This window comes from Caretta caretta, chromosome 3 (assembly GCF_965140235.1).
Source record: "Caretta caretta isolate rCarCar2 chromosome 3, rCarCar1.hap1, whole genome shotgun sequence".
Classification (NCBI taxonomy): Eukaryota; Metazoa; Chordata; order Testudines; family Cheloniidae; genus Caretta; species Caretta caretta.
This window is the reverse complement of record NC_134208.1, coordinates 166,428,014-166,445,751: the sequence shown is the minus strand read 5'-3', so window position 1 is coordinate 166,445,751 and position 17,738 is coordinate 166,428,014. Positions and strand designations below refer to the sequence as shown.

At 42.9% G+C, this 17,738-nt stretch overlaps 1 pseudogene; it reads right to left on the bottom strand.

Annotated features, from left to right (window-relative positions):
* Positions 1-10,033: 10,033 nt before the first annotated feature.
* LOC125633748 (spermatogenesis-associated protein 7 homolog) overlaps positions 10,034-17,738 on the bottom strand; it is an 87,971-nt pseudogene continuing 80,266 nt past the window's right edge.

Sequence of the window (17,738 nt, the reverse complement as noted above, 5' to 3'; positions counted from 1 at the left end):
GACCAACTTTCGTCCACTGCAACCTTACAAGTTATGGGATATGTGCTAAATGCATCTATGATCCAGCATAATAGGTGAGCAAGAGAAAAGATTGATTTGAAGGTGTGTCAACAGAAGGTTAGATTCCTTGCAGTAAGTGGACCCACCAATAGGTTATCCTTACGGACTAGTAAGGAGCCCTACTCATAGCACTATTCTATATTTAAATAGTGCCTTTCATCCGATGAAGTGAGCTGTAGCTCACGAAAGCTCATGCTCAAATAAATTGGTTAGTCTCTAAGGTGCCACAAGTACTCCTTTTCTTTTTGTGAATACAGACTAACACGGCTGTTACTCTGAAACCTTTCATCACACAGGCATTCACATACCAAGCTGATCAGTGCTATTTTAAATACATAAGAGTGACAGATTCCAGAGAATCAGAAAGTGCTCTGCAAATGTAAAGTCTGATCCTACAACCTTTAGTCAACTTGCAGGACACTACTTGCATGAACTCATCTGGAGAGAAGGGTTGCAGGATTGGGCCCGCAGGGCCTGATCCCACTGAAGTCAATGGGAAAACTGACTGCAATAGTAACTGAATGGCACAGAGGGATCACTATGTCCACCATCAAAATGCATGAAATGAGGCAAGTTTAACAGTATATAGCAGTGCTCTACCCTAGGTCAGGGCAGGCAGTGAAGAACACTGTATCCATACAAAACCTCAAAGAGAATATAAATAAGCAAAACATAATCACTCAAGCTAGAATTTGGCTAGGACAGCAAGGATAATGCTCCTGCTCTTACAGAGAAGTACCATGGTATCATTAATGGGCATAAGATCCCTGTTTTTAAGTCTCATCATGAAGATGCAACCTCCAGCAGAAAAGTACCATGCTGGGGCCATTGCTTCTATATTGACTCCAAGAGAAGAGTTCCATTTACTGGCTCACTGGCAGAATTTTCTGTAAGTCAAAAAACAGTACAGAATTCTATCTGGTGAGGATACAAACTGCAACAGATCAACAGTTGGACTCTGTTTTAGTTTCACAGCAGGAATATTTTTATATTTACTGTTATCTGTCTTTAAAATATCTCCGAATGCCACATCCAGTTACAGCATATAAGAAAACCAAGTTGTTGTTACCTTGGATTTAAACAATACCAGTACATGATGCTGAAAATGTTTGTTGTAAATGCTTATAAGTTTTGATGATTAAGCTGGTAATTAATGCTTTCACATATCTCAAGTTATGCTGGCCAGCAGCTATACTTTCTTATATTGTGATCCCGTTAGCTCTGCCAAGCTAAGCAAGGGAGGGGTTAGTACTGGGATAGGGGAAAACCAGAGAACCCTAGGAGACAGTATTGAGGGATTCAATACAGGCATTCTTTTTTCTGCTTCAGTACTGAAGCAATGAGCCAGCATAGTGTTAGCACTGTGATTCTAGCTGGACCATCTTTTGGATATAAGGTACTAAAACTATGGTCCTGACCACTTATGACTATTAAAATCCCATAGTGCTTTCTGCAGGACGTTGAATATCCTACACAAATTCCAGATCTAGTAATTACTTTCTGCCTAGTTAAATGGCTCCCTACACTATCAACTAGGTGAGGCATTCAGCTGCCTATAATATTCTTCACTTCCTATCCTAAAATGTTTAGTAACATTGCTAAGTGCTGTTTAACAGCTGCTGTGCTTCACCCCCAGGCTAGCTGGAGTGGTGTCTGGCTACCCTTGGTTGAGAGAGCACTTCAGGATCAGCTGAAATTAAAGGCATTCCATAAATGTCAGATATTGCTACACTGTCTTCTAAATCTATTTATCTTTTGGTTTCTATGACAAATTTCCAGGAAAGGAGTTACATGGAATGAGCTGTTTTGCAGAAGAAGAGCCACCAGAGCCGCCCTGCCCCCCCAACAGCTGCTGTTATTTACCAGCCATTTCACAAAATGGTATGCTGTACTTACAAACATATTGCAGCAGCTAGCTTAGGGCTAAGAGTGACATTTTCCAGCTTGTTGAATTCCTAGAAGCCCTCTTTTTGGCTCCTAACATGAGAAGATATGTTTTTTTAAAGAAAATTTCCCACGGATGTTATGGCTTCTTGAATTGAATCTGAGCATGGAACAGATTTTGAGAATGATCTTCTGTATCGCTAACGTACTTCTAAGGGTTAATGGACTACCAAATTTAATTTTTGATCGGGGGGGAAAGGTAAGCAGCCCTTAAGGCAGTAATTTCCAATCACGATGACCCTTACTGCAGAAAATAGGGACAATGTCTCTCCATAAAAAGCTGTCAGAAAACTCCTGAATTCCTTAATGTTAAAGATAAAAGGCTGTCATAAAGCCCAAGGAAACATCTATGAACGTCCAGGGCTGGAGAGGTGCAAATAGTTTGGAATTATGTGCTCCTCATAATTGTAATTATCATGCAAGAACATTAATTCCAAAGGCAAACAAAATTGCTCCTCTGAAGTATTTGGCTGAGCCTGGGATGAAAGCGGTGTCAGGGTGGAGACTAGTGAAGGGACTAAACTCCATCAGACAGAGTACTTCCTTTTGTGCCTCCACTTGCCACTGATAAATACATAGTCTATATAAATCAGCCACTATGGCACTATTTGTGGGTGTTTTATTTTAACACTTCTTAAATATTTTAACTTCCTGTGGCTCCAGTGTTTGTCCTTCTTTCACTTTCCTTCCCAGGGTACCTTGTAGTGTATTGTTCCCTGTGTCGTTCTACACACTTTCCCTCCCTCCCAGCTTTCCCATTCTCCTCTTTCTTTTCTAACCTATCTGTTCAAACTCTCATCTCCCCTAACATCCACTAAAGCACATAATCTCCTTCCCTAACTTGGCTATGATTCTGCTCTATCTTGTCTCTTCTCCAGAGGTTGGGAGGAGGCTACTGTTGCTGCAGATGCTTGTTTCCTCATGTAATATGGCTCCACTCACCACACTGGTGGCTGCTGCAGTTGTATTGGGGATTAGCTTCGCAGATCAGTATGCCCACTCCTGGTGGTTCCTCACCTGCCATCGCTTCTGCTCTCAGAGCCCACATTACTCCAAGGACTACAGCATTATCTTCATAACACAGTCCTCCAGCCATGTTATGAACTGTGCTACCCCATTCCAAGGGCAAGGGTTGCAGTCCAACTGTCCCGCCATTTCCACAGTGGTGACTGCAGCCAATTGTCCAGCCACTTCCCTGTGGCCCCAGCACCTTCTTCACCCTTGCCTCAGCCTGCAAAACCCAGCAACCAGTCAGGAGCTGTTCTCTATCTCCCCTGGTCCTTGCTAGCAGCACTGCTCTGTCCAGGGTGATAGCTTCCTTTTGCCTGCCAGGCACCCAGTTCTTCCTCCGTGAGCACCAGGGAGTAGCTGATCTTGCTCTGCCCTGCAGCTCTTCTTATATGGGCCTGCTGTGCCCAGACTGGCTGTTCCTTGCAGCTCCTCCTGCATGCTACTGTGGGGTGGATGCCCTATCACACCTAGTAAATAAGAGGAAGAGCTTCAAGCCAAATTGGGTGGCATATGAGGCTCAGCAGAGGCAAGTTAAAAGAACAATGGGCAAGGCCACCCAATTCACCTTAGCTCCCTGGTGATGCACACATAGCAAGGGTCCATAGTAGGTGCTGTTTCTATGTTTAGGTCTGAGGCATTGTGCTGTACATTCAGCTGCCATCAGAGATCCACACTGACTTTGGAGAGTACGTGTATGGGAGGAGCTGACCAGCCTTGTAGCTTAAAGAAGTAACCACCCTACTAGTCAAATGACTAGTTGCCTAGAAGTCCAACTGGGCTTGCAGATATCCTCTGGAAAAGGTTGTGTGTCTAAAAAGATGTTAAGTGAAAACAAATGCTTTGTTTTAAAGACAAATAGAAACTGAAAGTGGAGAAGATCTAGATCATCAAGGCACTGCCAATGCAGGATTCTTCTCTAAAGAGCTGATGGGGACTATGCATTAAAGTCTTAAAGTAAGTGGGCTTCCATCACCTCCCTTGTGTGGGGATGGAGGGTAAGCGAAACTATTCTCCAATCTTATCTGTGTCAGCAAGTTTCTGACAAAAAGAGTACATTTCTCATTTATTTAATCTAAGCCTTATTTATACCCTTTTATATGATACCTCTCCCTCCTTGGTGTTTACACTTTTCAAACTCGTCTAGATGATCTTGCTGTTCCCCAGCAAATACTGCTTAGCCAACCTCAGTTATACCTGACATTTTAAAAACTCTTCCTTATAAATCAATTCCTCCTCTGCTCTAATAATTTTTGTTGTTCTTTTCTGAATTCACTCTAGTTAGTTAATAATTTTGACAGGAATATGCCCAGAACTCAACTTCTTAGTCTGGGGACAGTACAGTAAATTCTTGGGTAACAAATACAGTGCAGTGGGATACAATAAAAAAAAATCCACTACCATTTAAGGACCCTATCCTTAGAAGTGCTGAGTGCCTCCAGAGAGGAATAAAGCCCCCTCCAGTTCCCACTGGAGTTGACGGTGCACAGTATCTCAACATATGGCATTCAGGATCTTGTAGGATTAGACCTTAAGCAATATACACTCGGCATTGTCTAGTCAGGACTAAATTACAGATCCTTTCAATTTAATGCATCACTTCAGAAAGTTCCTTTGTCTATGAAATTAACCTAGAATTCACTAACTTCAGCTTTGATTGTTCTTCAATAGCCTTTTCCCTGCCTACTGACTGTCACTCAGACTAATGTCTAAACTGCTACCAAAAACACCCATTCTAGCTGAATTGAAGCACTTCAAAAGACACAAAATTACGTTTTGCATTCCAATTACTTTGTAATTATCTAGATTGCTATTTAATCTTCATGCAAGGCACATGGTTTAACTCCCACATAACCCACTGTTTAAGAGAGTACACCAGGCAGCACTCCAACACTATGGAAACAAGTAAGCAAAGACAGCCCTACAGTTTTAAAGGACATTGCATGCCAATTCCTCAAAAACTGATTCTACCTGAATCTATTGCAGCAGTGTGAGTTTTAAGCAGCAATACCCTAAACCTTACGTCATTAACTCCAGTTGATCATTAAACCCTAGGAAATTCCATGTATTAAGGTCTTAGTCATTATTGTTTGTTTGTGTGATATTCAGTTTAGCTCTGTTATTTATATATATTCTTATAACATGCACCGTATTTCTGAAGAATGAATGCCTGGTGCATCAATAATAAATACTATTAATTTATATGTGTCTCTTCCTTTCATCTGAAAAGATGCCAACGCACAGTACATAAATACACAAAGTCATACTCAAAAGGGCACACTACACACTGAACTATAAGGGGCTTTGAGGGTATAGAATGTTGGTCAAGGTTATAGTGACTAATCTTTTCTCCTGTGAAAGGACCCATGAAGTCTTAGTTGTCCAGTCAGAAGAGAAACTCAATTTTTAAATTTCTCACCCAAGGGAACCCCATGCAGTGAGCTGTATGAATACCCTGTCATAGAATCATAGAATCATAGAATATCAGGGTTGGAAGGGACCCCTGAAGGTCATCTAGTCCAACCCCCTGCTCGAAGCAGGACCAATTCCCAGTTAAATCATCCCAGCCAGGGCTTTGTCAAGCCTGACCTTAAAAACCTCTAAGGAAGGAGATTCTACCACCTCCCTAGGTAACGCGTTCCAGTGTTTCACCACCCTCTTAGTGAAAAAGTTTTTCCTAATATCCAATCTAAACCTCCCCCACTGCAACTTGAGACCATTACTCCTCGTTCTGTCATCTGCTACCATTGAGAACAGTCTAGAGCCATCCTCTTTGGAACCCCCTTTCAGGTAGTTGAAAGCAGCTATCAAATCCCCCCTCATTCTTCTCTTCTGCAGGCTAAACAATCCCAGCTCCCTCAGCCTCTCCTCATAAGTCATGTGTTCTAGACCCCTAATCATTTTTGTTGCCCTTCGCTGGACTCTCTCCAATTTATCCACATCCTTCTTGTAGTGTGGGGCCCAAAACTGGACACAGTACTCCAGATGAGGCCTCACCAATGTCGAATAGAGGGGAACGATCACGTCCCTCGATCTGCTCGCTATGCCCCTACTTATACATCCCAAAATGCCATTGGCCTTCTTGGCAACAAGGGCACACTGCTGACTCATATCCAGCTTCTCGTCCACTGTCACCCCTAGGTCCTTTTCCGCAGAACTGCTGCCTAGCCATTCGGTCCCTAGTCTGTAGCGGTGCATTGGATTCTTCCATCCTAAGTGCAGGACCCTGCACTTATCCTTATTGAACCTCATCAGATTTCTTTTGGCCCAATCCTCCAATTTGTCTAGGTCCTTCTGTATCCTATCCCTCCCCTCCAGCGTATCTACCACTCCTCCCAGTTTAGTATCATCCGCAAATTTGCTGAGAGTGCAATCCACACCATCCTCCAGATCATTTATGAAGATATTGAACAAAACCGGCCCCAGGACCGACCCTTGGGGCACTCCACTTGATACCGGCTGCCAACTAGACATGGAGCCATTGATCACTACCCGTTGAGCCCGACAATCTAGCCAGCTTTCTACCCACCTTATAGTGCATTCATCCAGCCCATACTTCCTTAACTTGCTGACAAGAATACTGTGGGAGACCGTGTCAAAAGCTTTGCTAAAGTCAAGAAACAATACATCCACTGCTTTCCCTTCATCCACAGAACCAGTAATCTCATCATAAAAGGCGATTAGATTAGTCAGGCATGACCTTCCCTTGGTGAATCCATGCTGGCTGTTCCTGATCACTTTCCTCTCATGCAAGTGCATCAGGATTGATTCTTTGAGGACCTGCTCCATGATTTTTCCAGGGACTGAGGTGAGGCTGACTGGCCTGTAGTTCCCAGGATCCTCCTTCTTCCCTTTTTTAAAGATTGGCACTACATTAGCCTTTTTCCAGTCATCCGGGACTTCCCCCGTTCGCCACGAGTTTTCAAAGATAATGGCCAATGGCTCTGCAATCACAGCCGCCAATTCCTTCAGCACTCTCGGATGCAACTCGTCCGGCCCCATGGACTTGTGCACGTCCAGCTTTTCTAAATAGTCCCTAACCACCTCTATCTCCACAGAGGGCTGGCCATCTCTTCCCCATTTTGTGATGCCCAGCGCAGCAGTCTGGGAGCTGACCTTGTTAGTGAAGACAGAGGCAAAAAAAGCATTGAGTACATTAGCTTTTTCCACATCCTCTGTCACTAGGTTGCCTCCCTCATTCAGTAAGGGGCCCACACTTTCCTTGGCTTTCTTCTTGTTGCCAACATACCTGAAGAAACCCTTCTTGTTACTCTTGACATCTCTTGCTAGCTGCAGCTCCAGGTGCGATTTGGCCCTCCTGATATCATTCCTACATGCCCGAGCAATATTTTTATACTCTTCCCTGGTCATATGTCCAACCTTACACTTCTTGTAAGCTTCTTTTTTATGTTTAAGATCCGCTAGGATTTCACCATTAAGCCAAGCTGGTCGCCTGCCATATTTACTATTCTTTCGACTCATTGGGATGGTTTGTCCCTGTAACCTCAACAGGGATTCCTTGAAATACAGCCAGCTCTCCTGGACTCCTTTCCCCTTCAAGTTAGTCCCCCAGGGGATCCTGGCCATCCGTTCCCTGAGGGAGTCGAAGTCTGCTTTCCTGAAGTCCAGGGTCCGTATCCTGCTGCTTACCTTTCTTCCCTGCGTCAGGATCCTGAACTCAACCAACTCATGGTCACTGCCTCCCAGATTCCCATCCACTTTTGCTTCCCCCACTAATTCTACCCGGTTTGTGAGCAGCAGGTCAAGAAAAGCGCCCCCCCTAGTTGGCTCCTCTAGCACTTGTGCCAGGAAATTGTCCCCTACGCTTTCCAAAAACTTCCTGGATTGTCTATGCACCGCTGTATTGCTCTCCCAGCAGATATCAGGAAAATTAAAGTCACCCCTGAGAATCAGGGCATGCGATCTAGTAGCTTCCGTGAGCTGCCGGAAGAAAGCCTCATCTACCTCATCCCCTTGGTCCGGTGGTCTATAGCAGACTCCCACCACTACATCACTCTTGTTGCACACACTTCTAAACTTAATCCAGAGACACTCAGGTTTTTCTACAGTTTCGTACCGGAGCTCTGAGCAGTCATACTGCTCCCTTACATACAGTGCTACTCCCCCACCTTTTCTGCCCTGCCTGTCCTTCCTGAACAGTTTATAACCATCCATGACAGTATTCCAGTCATGTGAGTTATCCCACCAAGTCATATTTTAGTACTTTGTGCTTAGCACAAGAGGGTCCTATTCATTGACTGGCAACCTTAGATGCTACCAGAATGCAAATAATAACATAGCAATGATGGAAAGATACAGCAGTTAGCCAGTCTGACGCTGCTAATCATTTAGTTCTTGGGCATTCTGACCACTAATGCAAGCGCAGAGGACACAGGTTAGAGAAGATGGGCCTAGGGGAATGCAGTCTCTTTAACATTCTCCCTTTTCATTGCCTTTGAGAAAGCTGTTTCTTCCAGGGGCAGAGAATTGAATACTAAAATATTTAACGTCTGTGAGAAAGTTTCTAACACAGATGTTTCAGTGGCGTAACGTGAGCGACATGGATCTCCTGGATCAGATATATGCATAAACAAAAAAACACTGATGCCAGTGTGCAGCAGTCAGCAGTACCGCCAATGAGAAGGACCCAGAACTTTGATTTCCATAAAGGTAAGTACCACACTCTAGTGCAAGAGAAGCAAATGACAGCTACTTTTTTCTAAATGTGACGTTCACCACTTTAAGGATCCAGGTGTTTTGGGGGGTCCTGGACCACATACGCCACGAGACCCCCAGCCCTAGTTTTATCCTTCCTGGTTGAGAACCACTGGTATGGGGGGGCTTATACACCTACATCAGCTTTGTGGGTCACAGTGTTGGTTCCTGTGATTTTTCTAGGTGTCTAAAAGTTAGGCACTGCCAGGCTCAGCATTGCAATGCCTCAGTCTCTTCATGGATCCCATTCTAAGTGACTTGCCAAAGTTCACACAGGCAGTCTGTGTCACAGGAGAGACCTGAACCCAGTCTCCCAAATCCTAGGCCAGCGCTCTAACCACTGGACCATTCTTCCTCCTCTTTTTCATACCCCTAAGTGGTTATCAACTAACTTTACAATCCAGTATGGGTCAGTCCTAGAGCTGGACAAACCATTTCCAGAGAACAATGTATTACTTTAAACCCCTCTTTCTGTTTGTGTTATCCATAAGGAGGCTTCAATCTTTTCAGATTATCTCATTATTTGACATTATTTGTGTGAGTGTATTGCTGCATATGGGTTGCTCACAAACTCTTTGTCAGGGCTTTTGCTTAAAATGTTTTCTCTTAGTAATTTGCTATTTGCAGTGACTGGTTGCCAGTCCTATTATTTATTTGAATGGCATAATGTGGCCAGTCCACTGGAGTGCGATGTAGGAGACCGGGGTTCTATTCTTGACTTGGCCACTGGCCTCCTCAGTGGCCTTCAGTAAGTTACATCACCCCTTCTGTGCCTCAGTTTCCCCATCTGTAAAATAGGGAATTGATCCTTACCTCCTTGGTAAAGCACCTGGAGCTCTACCGATGAAGAGCACTAAAGAAGAGCTAGATGGTGTGTTATTGGTGCCTGGGAGCCCCACCCATGGGTCAGAACCCGATTTTGCTAGACGCTGTATAAATATAGAACAAAAAGATTGTTCCAGTCCCACAGACTTTACACATGCTGACTGCTATCTGACTGGATGACTCCTAAAACCTTCAAAATGGCTGCCAAACATGTGCAGCATGGATGCATAGTCATAGCTCTTTTAGAGTTTTCTGCAAATGAACATTTGCTTAGATGAATATCCAGGGAGTGAAAACAAAAGGGGTCACCAATAGCATTCAGGCAGATTTGCAGTTCTTGTCTAAATTAATGTTCATGATGCTTTGCAGTATTTATTTGGCTTCACTCAGCCTGCACTTTGGTCCACAACATGCTGCAAGGAATGGGTTTTCAAGCTGAGGGAACTTCAAAGTTTGTTGCTGAGCTTTGAAGTTCATCCTTCTATCGACCCACTTTCAAAACATTGGGGTACAAATCCTCCCTTGGTTTGTCTGCTACAGCAATGGCAGAAAGAGCAGAAATCTGTAGAGACAAACACTTGCACAGAGGCCCTGTGCAATTTAAACTAATCTGAACATTAAGTACTTTATTAAAAGCTTTTGGGAAGCCACAATAGAAATGTACATACAAGCATACAGGAAAAATTTTGTTTTGCTAGCTCTAGCTATAACATACCCTGTAGCTGTTGCCTTTTGTCGGAACAGGGTTTCTTCTCTCCCTGCCCCCTCACCTCTTTTCATTTTAAATTGCGTAGGAGTCAGAATGGTATAAATTGTTGCGCACTGATATTAAAATATTTCTCCTGCTCTAGGTGACAGAGTATTTAATAATATTTTTTGCTCACCTCATCAAGGTCATGGTTTCTACTTCTAATGTGCATTTGAAATACATCCTCTATTGCCTTAGAAAGAGAACAACCCCTCCCCCCCATCATCAGCACAAAAAAAAACCCACACGAAAGACAATATATTTGCAAATAAAAAATACTGATTGGTCCATCTTTCAAATCTTTATAGATGCATCCTAACTTTTCACTTTTATTCTAGGTTCCCTACTTTTCTACCAAAGGTATAATCATATTTTTTTTAACCTCACAAGTATTTGAATTTTTTTAAAAAAAAAATTCTAATCCCCTTCATTCTGAAGTACGCACATCAATCAGTGAGAGTTCTGTCTGGGATGAAATACAACCAGATAACAACAGGGCTCCCACTTCGTGCTTTTAATTTCAATTCCTATATATTCCTTTCGTCCACCTTTAATGGAGGGTCTGTCTATGGTACCAATATAACACTCAATTGCAACATGGTGGCCCCCTTATAACACTTGTATTGCAGGTTAGATCTAAGTCCCAGTAAGCTGCCTCAGGCTGTCCTGCTATGTCCCAACCACACCACAAATTGTAACTGTGGTGCCAAAGGATGATTGTACCCTTTGTCCCAGCTATTCCTGGACACACCAGAACCTGACAGCAAGACCTATGAAATTATGAGTCAGCGTGATCAGTAAGATGCCCACCCAACAACTGAACCCATGGAGGAAGGCTCCTTGGAATAGCTCAGGTAAATAGACTATAAAAAGCAGAGGTCAAGGTAGTTGTAATGGGGTAGGAACTGCCCTGGGGTTGTGTAAATCTAAACAGGAGATTTACAGCTGTTTCTTTTCTGAAAATCTCTCAACAACTTCAAGAGAAGGAGTACTTGTGGCACCTTAGAGACTAACAAATTTATTTGAGCGTAAGCTTTCGTGAGCTACAGCTCACTTCATCGGATGCATGTAGTGGAAAATACAGTGGGGAGATTTTATATACAGAGAACATGAAACAATGGGTATTACCATACACACTGTAACGAGAGTGATCAGGCAAGGTGAGCTATTACCAGCAGGAGAGAGGAGGGAAAAACAAACAAACAAACAAACAAACCCTCTTTTGTAGTGATAATCAAGGTGGGCCATTTCCAGCAGTTGATAAGAATGTGTGAGGAACAGTGGGGGGGAGGGGAATAAACATAGGGAAATAGTTTTACTTTGTGTAATGACACATCCACTCCCACTCTTTATTCAAGCCTAATGTAATGGTGTCCAGTTTGCAAATTAATTCCAATTCAGCAGTCTCTCGTTGGAGTCTGTTTCTGAAGTTTTTTTGTTGAAGAATTGTGACTTTTGGTCTGTAATCGAGTGACCAAAGAGATTGAAGTGTTCTCCAACTGCTTTTTGAATGTTATAATTCTTGACGTCTGACTTGTGTCCATTTATTCTTTTACGTAGAGACTGTCCAGTTTGGCCAATGTACATGGCAGAGGGGATTGCTGGCACATGATGGCATATATCACATTGGTAGATGTGCAGGTGAATGAGCCTCTGATAGTGTGGCTGATGTGGTTAGGCCCTATGATGGTGTCCCCTGAATAGATCTGTGGACACAGTTGGCAACGCGCTTTGTTGCAAGGATAGGTTCCTGGGTTAGTGGTTCTGTTGTGTGGAGTGTGGTTGCTGGTGAGTATTTGCTTCAGGTTGGGGGGCTGTCTATAAGCAAGGACTGGCCTGTCTCCCAAGATCTGTGAGAGTGATGGGTCGTCCTTCAGGATAGGCTGTAGATCCTTGATGATGCGTTGGAGAGGTTTTAGTTGGGGGCTGAAGGTGATGGCTAGTGGCGTTCTGTTGTTTTCTTTGTTGGGCCTGTCCTGTAGTAGGTGACTTCTGGGTACTCTTCTGGCTCTGTCAATCTGTTTCTTCACTTCAGCAGGTGGGTATTGTAGTTGTAAGAATGCTTGATAGAGATCTTGTAGGTGTTTGTCTCTGTCTGAGGGGTTGGAGCAAATGTGGTTGTATCGTAGAGCTTGGCTGTAGACAATGGATTGTGTGGTGTGATCTGGATGAAAGCTGGAGGCATGTAGGTAAGTATAGTGGTCAGTAGGTTTCTGGTATAGGGTGGTGGTTATGTGACCATCGCTTATTAGCACTGTAGTGTCCAGGAAGTGGATCTCTTATGTGGACTGGTCCAGGCTGAGATTGATGGTGGGACAGAAATTGTTGAAATTATGGTGGATTTCCTCCAGGGCTTCTTTTCCATGGATCCAGATGATGAAGATGTCATCAGTGTAGCGCAAGTAGAGTAGGGGCATTAGAGGACGAGAGCTGAGGAAGCGCTGTTCTAAGTCAACCATAAAAATGTTGGCATACTGTGGGGCCACATGGGTACCTATAGCAGTGCCGCTGATTTAAAGGTATACATCATCCCCAAATGTGAAATAGTTATGGGTGAGGACAAAGTCACAATGTTCAGCCACCAGGTTTGCCATGACATTATCGGGGATACTGTTCCTGACGGCTTGTAGTCCATCCTTGTGTGGAATGTTGGTGTAGAGGGCTTCTACATCCATAGTGGCTAGGATGATGTTTTCAGGAAGATCACTGATGACAACACTTTTCTAGAGACCTCTAAAAACCTACACAACGGTAGTGCAGTAGGGCTGAATCTATCATGCATCAGTTGTTTTGGCTCATGTCTGAGACGCAGAGCTCACAGAGGAGACCCCAGATAAAAACAAAATGGAAGAATGAACCAGCTCAGACCTTGTAATTGTCATGGGTCACAGCATTCTTTTTCCACAAGCTGCTGTAGAGCGTGTTAAACCATGTGACTATAAAACTTGTTTTTGTTTAAATTTGTCACTATGAACATCTTCTCTATACTCGTGTTAGTAAAAGAGATTATAACTGTCATATCTACACAGGAGGCTCAGTTAAAGAAAATATATTATGCCCCCGGGAAAGTTGGAAGCTACAGAGGGTGAGCCCTCTTTTTCAAGCGGCCAAAAAACCTAGTAAAACTTTGCATAGAAGACAGGGAACATCTTGGCTTTCAGACCAGGATACTTACACTTTACACAAACTGGTGCGAACACATGTCAAAAGAAACAAGACCGTTGTTTCAGATGTGGATGCACAATGGCAGGAAGATTTGGTGGATATGCAGCAGGTCTCCCCACACAACAGTGGTTTTAAGTATATCCTAACAGCGATAGACATTATATTTAAACATGCTTAGGTCCTACTCCTAAAAGACAATATGGGAGGTGAAGTATCCAAAACCTTTAAAACTATTTTCAGCGAAGGTCTCATGCCTCAAAAATTACAAAGCAAATGGGGGAAAGAATTTTAAGTAAACTGCTAAAGCAACATAATGTTCAACATTTTGTTACTAATACTGAAGTTAAAGCAGGGGTTGTATAGCCGTTTAACATAACTTTAAAATCTAAGATGTGGAGATATTTTACAACCCACAACACGTTTCACTACGTTGACGTGTTACCAGAGTTTATAAACAGTTACAACTAAAACTTTCACAGAATTATATGTATCAGACCTGCTGACGTTAATCCCTCAAATTCTCTGAAGGTATGAAAAATGTTTTTTGAAGAGAGTTTTAAAATAAAGAAGATTGGTGCCCCTTTTAGAAAAGGCGACAGAATGCAACCATCTGAAAGCAAAGGAGCTGTTGAAACAGGTTATGAAGAAACGTTTACTGATGAAATATTCAAAGGGGATGAAGCCTTAACCAAGGAATAGAGAACTATATGCCGATTAAAAGATTATGGGGGTGAGAAAATTTCTGGCTCTTTTTACCCTGAAAAAGTACAAAAAATTAACCCCAAACAGGACAGGATTTACAGGATTTTAAAAAAAGTTCTAAATGAGAGAAGAAAGGGGAGAAAAAAGTGGCTACTGGTGAAATGGTTAGGGTGGCCCAGTAAGAGTTGGGCGAAAGGTTCTCAACTGAGTGACATTTAGATGTGAAAGAAAACAATTATTCCTATAAGAAGCGAAAAAATGAGTGACAAAGTTTTTTACACGTGCACCAATTGGTCACATTGCTCTTGGGGAGGACCTACTGTGCTGAAACCATTTCCATTTGGTAGAGAGCAGTGGAGAGAGTGGAGAGACCCTTTTTAGAAGGGTCACATACTATCCTTTCCTTCCTGACACGTGCTAATCTCTGCCCTGGAAGTAATACACCATGGGAGGGTCTTATGGAGCGTGGTGGGGGCCTTATGGACTCAGGGGGCAGGATCAACATTTGAGTGACGTACCTTTACAATACTTACAAGCTATCACTTTAAATCCTAAGGATTTCTTGGTCTTGCTTGCAGGCTAGGGAATCTCCGAGGGAAGCACGTGATCTGGGTCCTCTGCAATAGTCTGCAAAAGAGCCAGTCTGGAGAAACGTGGGTTGAATTGTGCCCCTTTGCTTTAAGTGACAGCCGGCTATATCGCTCTCTGTGTTTGATTGTTGTGTGTTAGAGTACTAATGTTTTGTTTCTAACTCTGTGTGTACATGCTGCGAACATAGCGCTATTCAGACAAGAATGTTTGGATTTCAAAATGTATTACCTTTTGGTATCCACATACGCCATTTGTAGGTTCGCTCTCTAAACAGGCTTCTCTTTCAATAACTCTTAAGGGACTCACTAAGGGGAGAACTTTCATAGCTCAAATCCTTGTTAACCTGAACGCAACCTCTTACACTTTATACTACAAGGTGTGTTCTGTTGTGAAAATGCTTTCAGAATGTGTTTCTTACTCCAGTATGTAAATCCCTATTTTTCAAGATGGCTGTGACAAATATAAAAGAAACACTAATGGAAACAGGTAGACATAAGAAATAAGGGTTTAACTGAATCGGAAAATTAGAACTTCAAGTTCTGCAATCGTAATTCAGATCTAGTTCTGCCCCAGTGATTGCATAACTGTAATGAACTAGAAGTCTCCAGTCAAATTCTTCAAGCATTATACTTATATTGCATATCTGAACTGGGTATTTTCCTTTGGAGATACTGAGCTAAATGAGGGGAGTCTTTAAAACGTACGTCTATTATATTCATTCTGCAAGAAATCAGCCAAGGCCACCAGTTGTACCTTTTATAGGCTCTCCTTAAAATCAATTTAGCAATTCAACTCTGAGTTTTTTAAAAAGAGACCATTACTGACCAGAAGTTTTAATCTTCAAGGAGATTAAATGTTGTTGTTAGAGATTTACCAGAACAATACTGGGCCACTATTCACTTTTTATAATATATCTATCTTAGAGTTTTATTCTGCCACTCATCATCATCATATCTGAGTGCCTTCAACAGAAAATCAACAGGGAAGTCCCCAGCAGACTTTGGTTCACGCACCCTGTAGGCCTGTAGTGTGGACAACCTGCATCAAACCACATGTCCCAAGACTCCTGTATGTTCAGAGAGCAAAAGGGCAAACGTGGCGTTGAGTTGTGGGGAAGTGAGGCTGTGCACTGGTGGCTGTTCCCAAGGACACTGTGATACAGAAAGGTAAGATACTTATGGGAGCCCCACACAGCAGCACCTGTGGCTATGTCAATGTGCAGGGTGTGGGGCACACTCTTCTCTCATTCCCATACACCAGCTCAGCTCTACTGGCCAATGGAAACAGGGAAAGAAGGATGATGGCCTCATCCCACCTTCTTTAAGGAGTCTAGCTCTGCTCTGGGTGTTAAGATCCCCCAGTCCTTGCAGGACTGAGGTGCTATACTGGGATTGTGTCTATCTCCCACATTGCAGAGGATAGGCACCCTGCACCTTCTGTGCACCCAGACAGGACAAGGCATAATCTAGTACTATGTATGCCTAGGGGAAAGCTAAAAGGTGATCTGGCAAAGAGAGCCACTTGTGACTGTTTTAGGAAACCACAGTAAAGAAGGTTAATGTAGCTACAGTTGTGTGATTTTTATTTGATGATGATATTTGCGGTATTTTCTGATGGACACCAATCCTTCCAATTCAATTAGTTGCTGCCAGCGCATGCTTTAAAATAATATCTAAGTTACAAATATATTCATAGGCACACAAAATATTTAATTTAATTGCAACTTCCCAAACCTAGCAAAGCTTCAGTATTTTTTAAACAAATGATGAATGTTCCTAGGCAATTAAAAATGTAAACTGATATAAACCAGTGCATAGAAGTGTGCTTTCTGCTGAGCCTAAGGTTGTCAGAGACCTGTTCCATTTATCCTTGATGGGGCAGGAAGAAAACCCTGAACTTTAAGTGATTTCTCAAAAAAATCCAACAAGAACCAAAACCTCACAATCGTGTTAATGGCTGGTTTTTTGTTGTTTTTTTAATTTCAATCTTAAAGATTTTGGCTGGAGTCTGCTAGAAGGAAAATGACAGATTCTGATTTGGTGTCAGTGACGAAAACAACTAGGAAATCTTAGCATTAATTCAACAGAAAAGAACTGCATTCTGCAACTGCCAAAATGATTCCTCTAACCAACGAAAACATGAGGCTTACCACCTGCTCAAAGCTGAAGTCCAAAGGAGGCTATGAGACATCAAAAATAAGTGGTGGCAAGAGATCTTCTGAGATTTAGGGTTTCATGGACCAGGATGACATAAGAAGCTTCTTTCAAGCAATAAAAGCTATATATGGGCCAAGCTCCAACAGCCCAACCCCTTTATGTTCCCAGGATGACTCCACCCTCCTCAAGGACAATGCGCCATTAAACAACGCTAGAAGGAGCACTTTGAGAGCCTACTAAACCATGAATCCACAGTCTCTGAAGACACCATGGAGTCTATTCCACAATGCTTGGCAATGGAACATCTTGCTGATCCCCCATCTTCTGAGGAAATCCAGTGTGCCAACACCAAGACAGAAAATTCACAAGACACAAGGCCCAGAAGGCATCCTAGCTGAGGTTTTTTAAAGACAGTGAAACAATGCCCCAACGCAAACTTTGGCAACTCCTTCACATTCTGGACCTTTGAAGAAATTCCACCTGACTTTAAGAATGTGAACATTGTTACAAAATTCAAGAAAGGGGACAAATCTTTGTGTGGGAACTACAGAGGTATTGCCCTTCTCTCTATCACAGGGAAGATCCTTGCCCAGATCCTACTAAACTGCCTTCTCCCCATTGCTGAGGAACTTCTTCCCGAATCACAGTGTGGCTTCAGGCCACCCCGAGGCACAACTGACTTGATCTTCGTGGCATGACAGATTCAATAGAAGTGCAGAGAGCAACACCAGGAACTGTTCATGGCATTCATTGATCTAACCAAGGCCTTTGTCTCTATCCATCGGGATGCCCTATAGAAGGTACTGTGTAGGTTTGGCTGTCCA